Source organism: Peromyscus eremicus, chromosome 7 (genome assembly GCF_949786415.1).
Source record: "Peromyscus eremicus chromosome 7, PerEre_H2_v1, whole genome shotgun sequence".
NCBI lineage: Eukaryota > Metazoa > Chordata > Mammalia > Rodentia > Cricetidae > Peromyscus > Peromyscus eremicus.
The window spans coordinates 69,879,856-69,895,767 of NC_081422.1; the positions used below are offsets into that span (position 1 = coordinate 69,879,856).

The following is a 15,912-nucleotide window of genomic DNA, read 5'->3' on the forward strand; positions in this document are numbered from 1 at the left end:
TCACTATGTATTCCCTGGCTAGCCTGGAAATCCTTACATCATTTTAAAATAGGAAGCTATTTCAAAAATAAAAAAGGAGCCAGCGAGATGGGTGAGCTGGTAAAGGCACACGCCTCCAAACCTGACCACCTGAGTTCGATTCCCTGAATACACATGGTAGACGAAGAAAGCCAGCTCCTGGAAGTTGTCTTCTGCCCTCCATGTGCATGTGTGTGCCTCCCCAGCACACACACACACAAACAAACAAACAACAATTTAAATTAGGGAAAAATTAAAAGGCATAGCCCAGCATGTTCTCCACTGCCACATCCCAGGAGCATAAGGAAAGTCTGAAGGCGGCCCAGCAAACTTGTCAGGGCCAGAACAAAGAAGAGATTTAATTAGATGCAGGTTACAGAGGGCAACCTTAGTGCAGAAAGCAGCAGATCACTTTAGCAACTATTACAAGAACATACTTTAACAGGTTACTCACAGCACTTCAAAAGCAATCTCAATTTGAACCCGAGCAACTCTGGCTCCCATGTGAGTAACATACTTCCTGTCCTGGCTCACTGCTGCAAACCAGCTCCCGCCTCCCTGTGACCCCTCCCGTTTTCTTGGTGGAGTCATGACAACAGATGAGAAGCAAGGTGAGGGAGGAAGCCACCCTGTGAACCAAAGAGGAACGCCAAGACAGGCGCACCCTTAGCATGCTCAGTGTTAGCGCCCCATGTTTATGTTCTTTTTACCTCTGCTTAACTACCAGTTATCCTATGAATAAACCAGAGTGCTCAGCCATCAGTAAAATGGTCAATCTATTCCAAGGGCATGGTGGAGGGATTAATCTAAGGGGTTGTCTGTCAGTCTGCATTTCCATTTCTCTCTCAAGGAAGTACAGCTATGACTAACTCTTCCCTTTGCAAGAATGCTCTTCATCTACCACGTTAATAAGCACTGAACTACTTACAAAAACCCAAAAACTAGGTGAGGGCTATAAGAAATCACACTGAGAGTAAGCTGAATTTCATGTAGTGAACAGAAGTAGTATGTTATCTCAGCTCTATCCCTTCTGAGATTCTTGGACTTAAAAATGGATTTTTTTTTTCCTTGCTTTATTTTGGGATGGAGCCTGAATTGCTAAGTTCTCTCATTTTTCAACTTTACCTATCTTCCTATCTTGAAGTCAGTACACACATTTCTTTATTAAAGGCCCTCCAGGTTTCATGTGTCATGGGAGGAGGCTGGACTGGCAGGACCTGGCCAGGAAAAGGGTTGTGGGAATGAGAGGAAAGGTCATGGAGAGAATTACACAGAATAGTCAGTCGTCTTCACTCTCTCCACTTTAGAAATGGTTCTCAAACTAGACTTTAAAAGATTCCCAAGGGCCCAAGATAAGGCACGAACAGACTCAGGCTTCGACACGCAACTGTTCTTTAAGGTGGAGTCCCAGTACAGACACAATACTCATTTTTTTGTTGTTTGACATGCTGTTGCCGCCTCTGAATTCCAACAGTGGTGACCAGTCAAGTTTGATCAAGCAGCAAAAGCAAATTTGATTCTGCTTTTCCACCTTCCTTCCCTTTCCTGCCCACAGGTAAGCAGATCCCCATCTCCTAGCAACCCTGCGCCAACAATTACGCCACAGTGAAGATTAAGAAGTGTGTCACTGGCCGGGCGGTGGTGGCGCACGCCTTTAATCCCAGCACTCGGGAGGCAGAGCCAGGCGGATCTCTGTGAGTTCGAGGCCAGCCTGGGCTACCAAGTGAGTTCCAGGAAAGGCGCAAAGCTACACAGAGAAACCCTGTCTTGAAAAACCAAAAAAAAAAAAAAAAAAGAAGTGTGTCACTGCTCATAGGAAAACTTGTTCACAAAACAATGTTCCCTTAAATGAAAACTGTACCAAAAAAAACTGTTCTCAAAAAATGTGCCTGAGTGAGTGAGTACAACAGCAATACTTGGAGGCTGGTTAGCAGTTAATAAGGAGTCTGGATATTCAGAAGGAAAGATGTCCCCCAAATTTTAGACAATTAAGTCAGATAAGGTTTTCGATAAAGTATGGCAGAAAACGCATTCAGAGATTCCTAAAACTAATGTAAACCACCAAAATAAGCCCACCAGATATGGATATAAAAATACCCCGAGGATATTTTTATATGATGATTTCCCAGATAAAGCTGGGTGTGGTGGTGCATGCCAGTAATTTCAGCACTTCAAGGTCAACTTGGGCTGCATAAGGCACTGTCTCAAAACAAACCCCAAGGTTTCCCAGTCAATGACTGTAAAACAAACACAACGAACACACACTGCCTGCCTTCTGAGGGAGCAGAGAAAAAAAAGCCTCACTATGTGGCTCTGGCTGACCTGCAATTGGATATACAGACCAGGCTAGCCCTGAGCTTGCAGTGATTCTCCTGCCTCTGCTTCCCAAGTTCTCAGATTACAGGCATAGACCACAACACCTGGTGGGGGTTTTTTTGTCTGTTTTTTTTTTTTTTTTTTTTTTTGCTTTTGAGACAAGGTCTCACATAGCCTGATCCTCCTGCCTCCACCTCCTAAGTTCTGAGATTATAGGTATGCATACTATCACTTGTATTCATTGCAAAATAATGGATGAACTTGGCCAGAATATTAAGCCCCACACACACACCACACACACACACACACAGAGAGAGAGAGAGAGAGAGAGAGAGAGAGAGAGAGAGAGAGAGAGAGAGAGAGAGAGAGTTAAAATAACACTCTAAAAAGAAAAGAAAGGAAGGCCTACCAGTGCCTCCCCTTGAACTAGGGTCAGCAGATCTGTGGCCATAACTGGCTCTGTGGGTCTCAGTTTCTGGCACCAGAAGAACAATAGTCAAAAAGTGGCAATACTCTGGTAATCTATGCCTTCATGTCCACAGCAAACACTGAAAGGACCTTTTTACCACTGGGCCCAAATTCTGCCTCAGCCCTCAAGGGCTAAGATCCGTTCACTTCCCTAGATTTCCGGGGCTCACATCTTTCTAGATAAAACAGGCATGATCTTAAAGAAACACCATTTAACTAAACCTTAAAAAAAGAGAAACATAATACTGACTTGCCTTATCAGAGCCAAGACAATATACAATATACAATGAACAATGTACAAGCAGAAAGGAAAAGCATGGAAGCTGAATGATGCTAGGTAGACACAAACATTTCAGAAAAGTGACTTGAAAACCAGATCAATTAAAAAGAAAAGAAAAAAGAGAAAAAAAAGAATCAGACACAAGCCAATGCCGCTAAGGACCAGAGGGAGGACAGTTCACGTGGCATGCTCACACTGGGGAAAACTTCCACCACACCAAGCAGACTTTAACTGATCGTTTCTTATCTTCCCATTGACTCCATCATACAATTAAATGTCTCTATGAAAACATAAATGCTCAGCACACTGGTAAGTCACAGGAATAAATGCAAAAAAAGTCTTAATCCTGAATTTACCAATGTGATTACTGCAATAATGAAAACATTCAAAAGAACACAGTGACTTCCCCCTTGCCCTGCACACTCCCAGCACCTCTCTAGCTCATCCTCCTGAGCCCTGGAATTACAGCTGTGAGGAGGGAGCCACCACACTCAACCATGGTCTCTTACTAAGATAAATTTCAGTTGCAGGCAATCCTTTTGTTACTGCCCAGCCCACTACTCCTTGCAGGGTACTCGATAAACCTGTTTGTGACATACTCAAAAAACCTGTTTTCTTCCTACTTTGGCCTAGAGAGGAATTCATTTACGTCTACTGTGGCCTCTACCACATTTTCCCCAACGGGAGAAAATCTGGGAGTGGTGGTGAACACACTTGCAATCCCAACACTGGAGAGGCAGAGGCAGGAGAATGGTTACAAGTATGAAGGACAGCCAAGTCTCTATGTCAAGTTTCAAGGAGCCAGAACTATATCGTGAGACCCTGTCTCAAGAAATGAGGAGAGTCGGGAGAAAGGAAGTTGGAATTTAAGAAAGGGGCCTCTGGGAAACAGGTCTCATCAAAGCTGAAATTTAATTTCAGGTCATATTCTAGGGAAGATTAGCAGCCCTCCATTATTTATTAATATCTGTCCCTTAAGTTTGACCTATTTTCTTTGGTACAAGAAACTTTTTTCCCCCGGTCTTTTGAGACAGGTTCTCACATAGCTCATGCTGGCCAGAAATTCCTATGTAACCAAGGATGGTCTTGAATTCCTGGTCTTTCTGCCTTTACCTCCCAAGTGCTGGGATTAAAGGCATGAGCCACCACATTCTGACAAAGAAACCCTAACGGTTAACGGTCCTTCCAACTCTAAATACTGAGCTTTTAAAAGTAAATGAATTTAGAATAACTTTGGAAAGCTCTATGAGAACCAGAGAGAAACTGGAAAGCTGACGTAACAAGCAGAGTATCCCAATGTTGACTACATACCCAGTGGAACCTTCTCAGTTCCGTGTCATGTTCACTCATTTTTATAGGATATCTTCGGAATTTTGATTCTGCACATGAAGAAACAAATGTCTCTGATTTCTGAACTGTACACACCACACTCAGGTAACAGTACAAAGAGCTCTGATGGAAAGAACAAATGAGAGCCATGAACTACCCACAGTCCTGCTGGGAGTCTCTCAGAGGTCAGGCACAGCTACCCACAGGCCTGCTGGGAGACTCTCAGAGGCCAGGCACAGCATGCATGTTTAGCATTAGTGTGGTAGTGGGTTCACTCCTCAGAACCACAAAAAGAAAAAACAAGAACAAGAAAAAAAATTATAGATCAGAAAATACTTAACAATCTATAAAAGCAATAGCAAAACCTTATTCAAACGTGCGTGATCCTGTAAGCTCCCAAATTCCCCAATCATGAGTATGAAACTGGGACTTGGGCCAATTTGGGGATCTTTCTTTCCTCCAGAGCTTTTCCCTGAGGAAACACCAAGAGAAACAACCTCCAAAGCTCCACATCTTTAAAAATTAATTGAAAAACAAGCAACAGCAACACACAAAGCATCCTTATCTCCAGCCCCTGCTGCTTCCCCGGCAGGGTTCCAGGATATGCCCGGTCCTGGGTCTCACCAGGAGGAAGGAGGCACCTCACAAAGCTCCTTCCCAGGCTGCACACAGGCTGGCTCTGCCCTGGCTCTCTGCTCCCTGAGGCTCGGCCATGGAAGAACTCCTTTTAGCACCACACCTGTGCTTAGGACCATTCTTGTGTCAGGTGATTTTGGTGAACTCCCCTCCCTGAACTGAGGATCACTAGGCTGGCTTCCTCAAGGGCCTCCTGAGTTCACTGCTGCCTCACCGTGTTGTCCTGCCACTTCACTTGTTTCCCAGAAGAGGGGGTCCAGACCATCTGGTCTGCATCAATGGCATGTAATGGGACTAAATAGTACCCCTGATTGTTGACTTTCAAGGAGACAAGAGACCAGGTGGCTGAAAGGGACAGAAAAGGCCTCAGAAAGACCAGATCTGAGCTGGACTTAAAACTGTGAGGTGTTTGGATGGGATGGAGAAATCTGGTGATGGGTGGGGGCTTGTTGCAGAGATGGACCAGATAAAACTGAATAATACATTTTTTAAATGACAAAAGAAGAGATTTTGACAGTGTTCACCATTAGGAAATGATAAATGTTTGAGGAGACGAATTTAACCTTATTTGGACATTAAGTTAAATATGTAAGTATATATACCTGCCACAATATCACGATGATATTATAACTTTTGTTTTTACACACTGGTTCGGGTAACTTAAAAATCATGGTGCCATAGAACACCAACTAAGTAACCCACATGAAATGACTAGAATAATGAGAACCATACAGTAGTGGAGGCGGTTCTGGGAAGAGGTGGAGGAGGAAAGAAAAACAAATGGATGCTGGGGAACAAATGATTGCTGAAGAACGCAGAACTGACGAAAGAAGGGAAGCCTCAGGAAGCGTGGCCTCAGGCCAACAAGTACGGTCCAAGTTCTTTAGGAGGCTAACGACATTTCCCTTCTGAGTGAGAGGGCTCAAGAGACCGCACAGAAATGAAAGGCCAATGGGAAAGGAAACAAGGTTGCTGAGAGCTTAGGAAGGGCCCAAACAGAAGCTCAACACACCCCTAAAACTATCACAACTGTAACTACTATTTTTAAGTGGTAGGGCCGAACTGGCTGTATTTTAATTATATCCTAGGGAAACACTTCAAAATCTGTAGTGTGTGTTTATATGTACATGATGTGTGTCTCTGTGGCATGACACACGCGTGGAGATCAGGAGACAACTTTGGGAGATGGTTACCAGGCTTACACAGACCCGCAGAGCCAAAGGGTCATGTCTTTCCTTGATCCTCTCAGATTGATAAGGGACCACATGCCAGACCTCAAAACAATGAAGAAAAAGGGGACTACATTTCAGTTGCATACATTTTATATACAAATGTCTTTAACACTGACGCAGGAATAGTACATAATATAAAATGCAATACATTATTTAATAATCTTGCATAATACTAATATCTTATGTAATTTGCCAGACTACTTCTATAAAACATTTCATTTCTATCATGGTTTTCATGTCATTAATACTTCACATTAACGGAAGCTAATTAAATCCAAGTGACTGAGAACAAGCCACAGCTGGATACAAAAAAGAAGGAAAAACAAGTCAAGATAAATTATGTTATAATTTCCACTATTTAAAAAAAGGTTATAACCTAGAGAGGAGAGGAGGGGGGCACAGAAAAGAGCCAAAGAGAACCCAAGCAAGCCGCAGATTTGGGAGGCTGGCACGGGGGTGGGCATCTTTCTAAGATCTGAGTCCCAGCTGTGGTTCATTTCTGGGAGCTCAGGGGCCTTATAATAATAATCCCCTACAACCCCAGCCCCGACACCACAGCGGGCAGGCTGAAGTGGGTTTGTGTTCCCTGAGATCCAAGAGCCAAGTGAATACCATCTACTTGGGAAAATCAAACACAGCATAGAGCTACACAGAAACCAAGGCAATACATAATTAGCAGCCCAAACCGGTGGGCCTGACAATTAGTGGCGCAGAAGTTCCAAGATAACTGTGGGTGGTCAGAAGAGGCAGACTCAGCTAGAAGAGGGGAGGAAAGCTGAGGAAGCGAAGCTCAAAGCCTAGGCTAAAAGGCAGCGGGGACTGGGGCCAGGAGAAGGAAAGGAAGAAAAACGTGAAGAGAAAGAAGACTGATTAAAACATCGGTGAAGACATTTGCTGCCTGATGACCTGGGTTTCATCCCTGGGACTCCCATGCTGGGAGAGAACAGACCCCTGAAAATTAAGTCATCCTTTGACTTCTACAAGTATGCTGAGGGACACACAAACAAATAAATGTTAAAAAAAAAAAAGTAAGGCTATCAGGGCTACACAGGGAGACACTGTTCCAAAATAGGACAAAAAAAAAAAAAAAAGAGCTGGGGAGATGGCTCAGTAGCTAAGAGTACATACATACTCCCATGGCCAGCTACTCACAGTCACCGATAACTCCAGCACCAAGGGATCTGACAATCTCTTCTGTACTCTGAGGAGGTCCTGCACTCAGGACACACACACACACACACACACACACACACACACACACACACAAAACCTAAAAACAGTCCAGTCTCCATGCTTTTCTACTTCCCACCCTTAGATCACAGAGTTATACCTATAACCTAAAATATCTTTTTCCCCTTTCAAATCTTTTTCTATTCTTCAGAGACCAGTTCAAACAACACTTCTTTGAAGACAGTTCCCTAGTGTCCTACTCAGAAGACAGGGGCCGGACCCAAGGCTTAGACTTGGGGTTGGGGGAGTGCCTACAATGAGCAAGATGCCTTCTGCAGCAAGGGGGAAGTAGAGGCTGAATGCAGTCAGGAGACAAACTACATCCAGGAATTCTCCTGTGGGTGTCTGCTGGAGTAAACCACACGGCTGTGTCTCAGCCTCCTCCCCTGCATGTTTTGTGGTTTATGGCAGCAATAACTGGACACTTTAGGGGAAACTGCAGGGAAAAAATGAGAGGTGGAGGTCAAGGATTAACTCTGACAATCACTCAGAGCCCACCAAGAAGAAAAATCACACCCTCAAGTTGTATGAAATCTTGCTACCTTTGCCCAAGGTAAGGGTTGACTGAACGGCACATCCATTTAATTTGAGCCTGACTTGACACATGTGTATTTGAAGGGCAATCACTCCTTTGCTGGTATGCATACCAAAGGGAATATTCCTTAACAATTCCTCACTTATTTTACCAAAACAGCCAAAAATGCAAGATATATTGTTAGTTATAATTTTACATACGGGAATCCAGAGTGTGTAATTATTAGTAATAGAATCCTGCTGAATGAACTTCATATTCAATAAGTTAAGGATTAAAACAGTTTTATTTACAAGTCTATGCACATATTAAATAATATGTACTTGCCAAACATTTACTACTGGTAAATAAAATAACAAAAACCCTAAAAGTTCCAGGAAGAGTTTAAAAATCAGGAACACACATACACACACACACACACACACACACACACACTTTGAAACAGTGTTTTTCTGTAGTCTTGGCTAGCCCTGAATTTGTGATCTTCCTGCCTCAGACTCCCTGGGGCCTGGATTACAGGCACACTCTACTACTCCAACATACTTTAAGTAGCTTTAACTTGCAGCTAGACATGATGGACCATGCCTGTAACTCAGCCGGAGACAGAGAGAGGAGGATGCTGTGAATTCAAGGCTACTTTGGTTTGTGTAGTGAGTTCCAGGCCAGCAGAGATACATAAAAGATCCCATGTAGAAATTCAAAAGGTCACTTTGCCATGGTGTAGTTAGTACTCTGTTCACTCGGCCTTCATTTCTCCTGGTTTATCTTTCATCCAGTTTTCTCACATACTCCTCAGGAGCTGTGTTCTCTTGAATGTATTTACAAAGACACTACAAGTTGAGATATGGAAGTCCAGATATGAAACTGTTTATCTGCAAAGGGGTCCTGCCAGTTACCTTGGTGTGTAAGTTTGTCTTTGTTTGTGTTCCTTCTCTAGGGAGTGGGTGTAGGTATTTGGGCATACATACCCTAGGGAGTGTACATCTTTACAGGCCAAAAGAAGCCACACCTATGGAGGAATCTTACTAGTATCTTAGCAATTCTCTCTTAGGAGCACAAGGGTTGAACTGGGGATGTGGTACAGCTGGTAGAGAGTGCACACACAACCCAGGGTTTGATGCCTATCACCACATAAAAAGGGTGGTATATATGCCTCTAACCCCAGCACTTGGGAGGGGAAGGCAAGAGGATCATAGTTCAAGGCCACCTTCAGCTACATAGGCTAAAATGAGACCCTGTTTCAAAACCAACCAACCAACCAACCAGCAAGATGGCTTAGTGAGATCAGGGTACTTGCTATCAAGCCCTATGACTCAAGTTCAATTCCTGGGACCCACAAGGTAGAGGGATGTAACTGTGGACTCTCCTTTGACCTCCATACATGTACCATGATGGCACATGGCCACCTGCAATGCATTATCACAGACACATACAAAATAAATGAAATTTCAAAAGGAAAAATATGGAGCAAAAGTTTCTGCCATACATGGTGGCTAACCCTATAATACCAGCACTTCGAGGGCTGAGACGCTCCTGTCACAATTAGAGTCTAGGCTACATAGTGAGTTGCAGGCCAAGCCTGAACTACACAGTGGACCTGTAAAAACACCACCACCAAGGAGTACAAGTGAAAAGAGCCGGTCACAAGAGCACGTTATATGATTTGATTTATATGAAGTATCCAGAGACTTAGTGACTGCCAGTGGGTAAGGGGTTTCTCCCTGGCATGAGAAAAATGTTCTAAAATGGATTGCCGTATGGGCTCCTCAACTCTTGAGAATATACTAAATCCACCGGTTTTTACAACCACATACTTGCTGTTCTATTGCATTTGCTCTGAGACAATCTCATTTAGCCCAGGCTGGCTTTGAATTCCACTTACCAAGTGCTGGATTATAATGCTGGGATTATTGTCTCTTTTCCCCCTTGAGATTACTTTTAAATGGGTAACCTGTATGGCATATAAATGACATTTCGACGAAGTTGTTTGAGATAGGATTTCTATATATAGCCCAAGCTGGCCTTGAACTCAAGATTCTCTTGCCTAAGAATCTCAAGTGTTAAGATTACAAGTATGCACCACCCGTGCCTGGCTTTAATAAAATTACTGTATAATAATGAGAGAGAAATGTGAAGGTGTGAATGAACATAAAGTGAACCTAACCAGGCCTGATGATCTCTGCCTGTAATCCCAGCATTTGAGAAGCAGAAGCAGGAGGACTGCTGTTAAAGACCCGCCTGGGCTATACTATGAATTCCAGGCCAGCCATCTTAAAACACAACAAAAAAGCAAAGCTATTCCACTCGTAACACTAAAATATTTAAGATGGATCATAGATAGACCACGTGAAAACCCCAGAACAAGAAAGCCTCTACAGGAAAGCAGTGTATCCTGCTGGGTGTGGTGGTCTATGGCTGTAATTCCAGTACCTGGGAGGTAGAGGCAGCAAGACTTGAGAAGTTTAAGGTCATTCTTTCAACATAGTGAGTCTGAGGCCAGCCTGGAGTACATGAGACCCTGTAAAGAAACCAGGGTATCTCTACCACCTTAAACGTAGGTCTAAATTTCTTAGTCAGGATGTAAGAAACACTAATCATAAAGAAGAGCAGCACTCCACTCCTAGATATAGGTTAATGATGGGACCACCAAGATGGCTCAGCAGTAAAGGTGCTTGCCGCCAAGCTTGATGACTGGAGTTAAGTTCCCAGGATCCCCATGCTGGAGAGAACAGACTCTCACAGGTTGTCCTGTGACTACTACACATGCATCATGGCACATGGGTGCCTATACACAGACTAAATAAATAAATGTAAAAATTCTGTTTTCAAGATACAGGCTATTGATTTTGTTCCAAAAGAAATTCTAGAGCACTATAATGCATGCACTTTCAACTATTTGCTACTTTGGATTTTTAGACCCTCTGTGCCTTCATTACCATTAACCATCAAAACAAAATGAACTGACAGAGGTCTGTGGAGATGACTCAGCTGTAAAGAACTTGCCAGGCAAACATGAAGACCAGAGTTGGAGCCCAAGCACCCATATACAAGTCAGGCAGAGAGCTGGGGAGGAGGGGACAGGAGGGTCTCTGGGGCTCAGAGATTGATTAGTCAGCCTTACTGACTTGAGCTCAAGGAGCTCCAAGTTCAGTGAAAAACCCTGCCTCAAAATAAATAAGTAAATACTTAAAATAAATAAAGTAGAGCCTGGCATGGTGGTGCATACCCTTAATTCCAGTACTCCAGACGCAGAGGCAGGATGATCTATGTGACTTTGAGGACAGCCTGGGCTATACAGAGACCCTTAAACCCCCCCAAAAAGGCACCTGGCTTCCATACGAATGCACATCCATATGAATACACACACACACACACAAACACACACACACACACACACACACACACACACACATACTCCCTAATGGATTCAGACAGATATAAGAATGTATACTCAGATTTTATTGTTTTTAATAATTAACAAACAGAATTTGACTCTACAATTTTAAAGATCTAACAGGCTAATGGACCATCATGATTAAATAATATTTCTGTTTTCTGTATTGTTTTTCTTCAATATGAGTTTACACTTATGATTTTAAAGGATCTGACATAAAACCGTGAAGAGCACGTGTAACTCAAATGTCAACAAGATAGGTCAATGACCAGCAGTTGACACACTGCTTTAGCTATTTACAACCTATACAATAATGCCCTCCTGGACTCTTCTAATCAGGAAAACCGAGCTAGGTGTGGAGCTCACATCTGTAACTCCAGCACTTGGGAGGCTGAGTGGAGCAGGCTGCTGTGAGTGAGCAAAGAACCTGTGCGTTGTGAGTTCCAGGTCAGACTGGGCTACAAAGTAAAACCCCTCACAAAGAAAACAAAACAAAAATTCCTCCGAGGTGGCACATGCTAGCACTCTGGAAGAAAGGCAGGAAGTTCATGACTCAAGCCTAAGCAGTAACGCAGAGTACAGACTGACACGGAACACTATGAAACCCATTTCCTCCCACTACCTCCACCTCTTTCATCTTCCCCCTCCCTTGGCTGATCTCTATCCCAGCTGTACATTTACACCTGCAGACACACCCCTGCTGATAACAGTGCTTAGATCTCGGTGATTTTCCTGTGTTCAGCTCATCTTAAGTTCCATAAAACGGACAAAATTACACTTACACTGTACTCTAGGTAGATATGCCACATACGCTCCAACATGACCGAAAGGGATGGTCTGGGGGAACAGATGACTGACTTTGTCCCCCAGCTGTACAACTGGAAAAGATCTGCCATACAACTACCACATGTTCTTATTCCCTACAAAGAGCACCCGCAAGTGCTCTAAACCAGCACACTGGCCAAATTCCAAAGAAAGTAAGTTTCCAAACAGGAATCCTATCTTACACATATTAGGAACCCGAGACAGTGTCTAGGACGGTGTAAAATACATCCTTGCGGAATCAGTCATCACTGAAAACGGGGATGCAAACAACGAAGAAAAGAGGAAGGAAGCTAAGCGCACAGGGAGGAAAAGGAAGGAGAAGCCAGCATGGTGGCACCCACCTGTAATTCCAGCTCTCGGGGTGTGGAGGCTGAAAGATCAGGAGTTCAAGGCTAGCTTTGGCTACACTGTAAATTGGAGGCCTGCCTAGGCTGTGTGAGACGCTGTCAGAAACAAATTTTTTTTAACTGAAAATTAAACAAGTCCTTAATATATAATCTGATATCACAATTATCAGCACCTGTCTTAAAAGAATCATCATAAGCACTTTACAATATTTCCAGAATTATCTTCCCATCTTAGTTTTCAAGGTGTGATTTCTACCAACTTTCAGATAGGCAAATTCCAGACTTCACTTCCAAATGAACAGGTCTGGTGATTTATGCACACTAATTGCGAAGAGTACTGCCCCTACAGGATGTAGGCCCTTAGGTCCTTTCTGTTGTACTGACCTGTTGTTTAAATAAGGCAGTAGCTGGGAGTTGACAATTGTCTTTTGGCTTTTGTGGTGTTGGGATCAAACCTAGGTCCTTACACTTGCTAGGCAAGCATTTAATTATTGAACTACATCACCAGCCTGAAAAAAAATTGTGGTTACACTGACAACCAAGAACTGTGATGAGATCTGACCTATAAGTATTTAATGTCAGGCAAAACATGGCTTCATGTCTACCACAGATGAAAGAAAATTCAGCTATCTGGCAGTTAATAGCCTCAAGAACTCACTTTTGTTCGTTCTTGCCTAGCACAGGGGTTGGAATGATATACATTTAGCCAAGGTTTCCCAAGTGGATTAATCTTTTTTTTTTTTTTTTTAAGAATTATTGAAGGAGGGGCTAGGGATATGGTTCAGCAGATGTGACTCGGGAAGGCATGACATTAACTTCCAGGCTTCCACATGCGTATGAACATGCATTGACCCAACTGCACTTGCACACACGTGCACACACACCATAGAAGGCTAGGATAATCATCAGGTTACCTGGCCACCATCAATCTCATTCTAAGGAAAACTAGAAATGCTGGGAGATGCAAGGCAAGGAAGTTCTAAGACCTGGAATACAATGGAATGCACACTGCAGAGCCAGAGACGGGATTCTAACTGTAACTGTGGGCTCTTTTTAAGAATTCTGTTTATGTGTATGTGTGTACCAGCTTGTCTGTACGTGCACCATGTGTACAGGGCTTGTGGAGATCAGAAGAGGGTAACAGATGTCCTGTAACTGGAGTTACAAGATGGTTGTAGGCTGTGATGTAGGGGTGCTGGGGACTAAACCCAGGTCCTTTGGAAGTTCAACATGTCTTTTAACCTCTGAGCCATCTTTCCCAGGCCCTAACTGTGGGCTCTTAAAAGACATTTAGTGGTAGCTAGACTTGACGGCCCCATCTGTAGTTCCAGTACTGGGAAGCTGAGGCAGGAAAAGAATGAGGTAAAGGCCAGCCTGGGCTACATACTGAGACTGACTCAAAATACCAAAAAAGGGATGTATGTGTGTGTGTGTAAAATGTGTGACAGGACTAGGAAGAGACAACCAATACAAAGGAGTTTGAGCGAAGCTATTTTTCTAAAATACCGGCAGGTCGACTGACTAATCAATTTAATCTGCCAAGAAACTATTCTGAAGGATTCTCAGAAAAAGAACCGTCTGCACAAAAATGTCAGAAACCAAAGAAGACTGCACACACACAGCTAACAGATCTCCGCAGGCTCATTTCCTGTTTAAGTTTGACCTCCTGGGATAAGTTTTACTGCCCTGTTCATTACCAAATAGATGACTGTGGGTTTTAAGAGAAGCAGAGGGCAAGTGGGAAATTCGATTCTTAGCTAAACATGAAAGAAGACAAGGGGGAGGGGGACTAGAATCAGAAACGGGGTGGGGGGAATTCGAAAAAAAGGGTCAAAGAGGTTCTTAAACACGAATGAGAAGTCGAGAAAACAGAAAAGAGAGGGGAAAGAGGCGAGAAGAAAAGGAAAGTAAAAACCGAGGCCGTCTCCCATTTCTGTTTGTAATCAGAATGCAGGCTTGCGGAGGAAACACACCAACTTCTGTAAGCACAAATACAACGACCCAGGCACGTCCTCCAGACAAACCCGCATCAGCCTCACAGCCGGCCCCAGCTGGGCTGCACGGGAGCCAGCAATTTATTCTAAGGCAGAGCAGGGCAGATAGATCAAAATGGCCAATGTCACACGGCCAGATTTCAATCACGAAAAGGGTGTGTCCCAAGTTCTGTGGGTTCCCTCTCCACCAACAGCCAGGCAGGGCAGCCAGAAGACAGCTGGGGTAAGAGGGGCTGCGGGGCGAGGCACTTCCCAGACGACCTCCCAGCCCACGCCAGTTCCAGAGCATCCGTGAGTCCCAAAACCCAGCCGGCCAAGTCCCCAACCTAGGTAGACCGTCCCGAACTCGAGGAGGCCGGTCTCGAACACTAGATGACGGGCCCCGAACCCCAGCCGGGAGGTCTCGAACTCCAGCCGGCCGGCCACCAGTGACTCACCGACAGCCCGGAGTCTGCGTGCCTGGCCGCGGGCGACACCCGGCACACCTCGCCGTCCCGGGACGGCCCGGCACCCTCCGCTCCCCAGCGAGGCCCTCGGGGAAGGCGCCGCAGCCCCGCGGCGGGAAGCACAGCCGCTCCCTCCTCAGTCGCCCAGGCCGGAGCGAGCCGCTGCCGCGCCCGCCGACGGACTTCCTGGAAAGCACGGTGCTGAACTCACCTGCTGGCGTCCGGCCGCCGAGCCCCCTGCACAGCCCGCAAGATTTAAATCGCTCTTCTCTGCGCCCACGCTCCGCGGTGCCGCAACTTCAGGGAGTTGCCGGATCCTCCCGCCCAGCGGCGCCCCCAAAACCCGACCGCGATGTCTGTGTTGCTGGTTCCCTCTTCCCCTCCGAAGCGCGTGCGTACTCTTGGGGCGGGCTGCATGCTGGGAGTTGTAGTTCGAGGGAGAAGGGCGCGGCTCCACACGGACCTGGTTCTTTTCAATGGATAGGGTTTTTATAACCAAGCGGCTTCAGATACCAGGTGTAGGCTGAGAAAAATGCTCTGGGCTCCTGTACATACCTGCTCGCGACCCTCTGGAATCTAAAGACTGTCTAAAAGCTTTTTTGGTAATAGGTTTCCTTCTTGCCTTGAGGGCCTTTTTGTAAAAAGACCTATAATACAGAGCAAGGCTTGCCTTTATACTCTTGATTACTAATGCGAGAGCATGGTCTCAGCTTTTTAAAACTTGTCGTGGAAGGCAGATAAAAGCTAAGGGACTGGGGATGTAGCTCATTTGGTAGAGTGCTTACCCTAGCACACACAATGCCCTAGATTTTGATCCCAAGCACTGCGTAAGTTGGGTGTGATAATGCATGCCTGTAAACACAGC

The 15,912-nt window shown here is 44.7% G+C and overlaps 1 protein-coding gene across 1 annotated transcript in view; it reads right to left on the reverse strand.

Moving 5' to 3' along the window:
* Positions 1-15,430, reverse strand: part of Tmod3 (tropomodulin 3) — a 58,849-nt gene extending 43,419 nt beyond the window's left edge. The window contains exon 1 of the mRNA XM_059268254.1: positions 15,259-15,430. The gene's annotated coding sequence lies outside the window, so the exon portion shown is untranslated. The remainder of the gene's footprint in view (positions 1-15,258) is intronic.
* Positions 15,431-15,912: the final 482 nt, after the last annotated feature.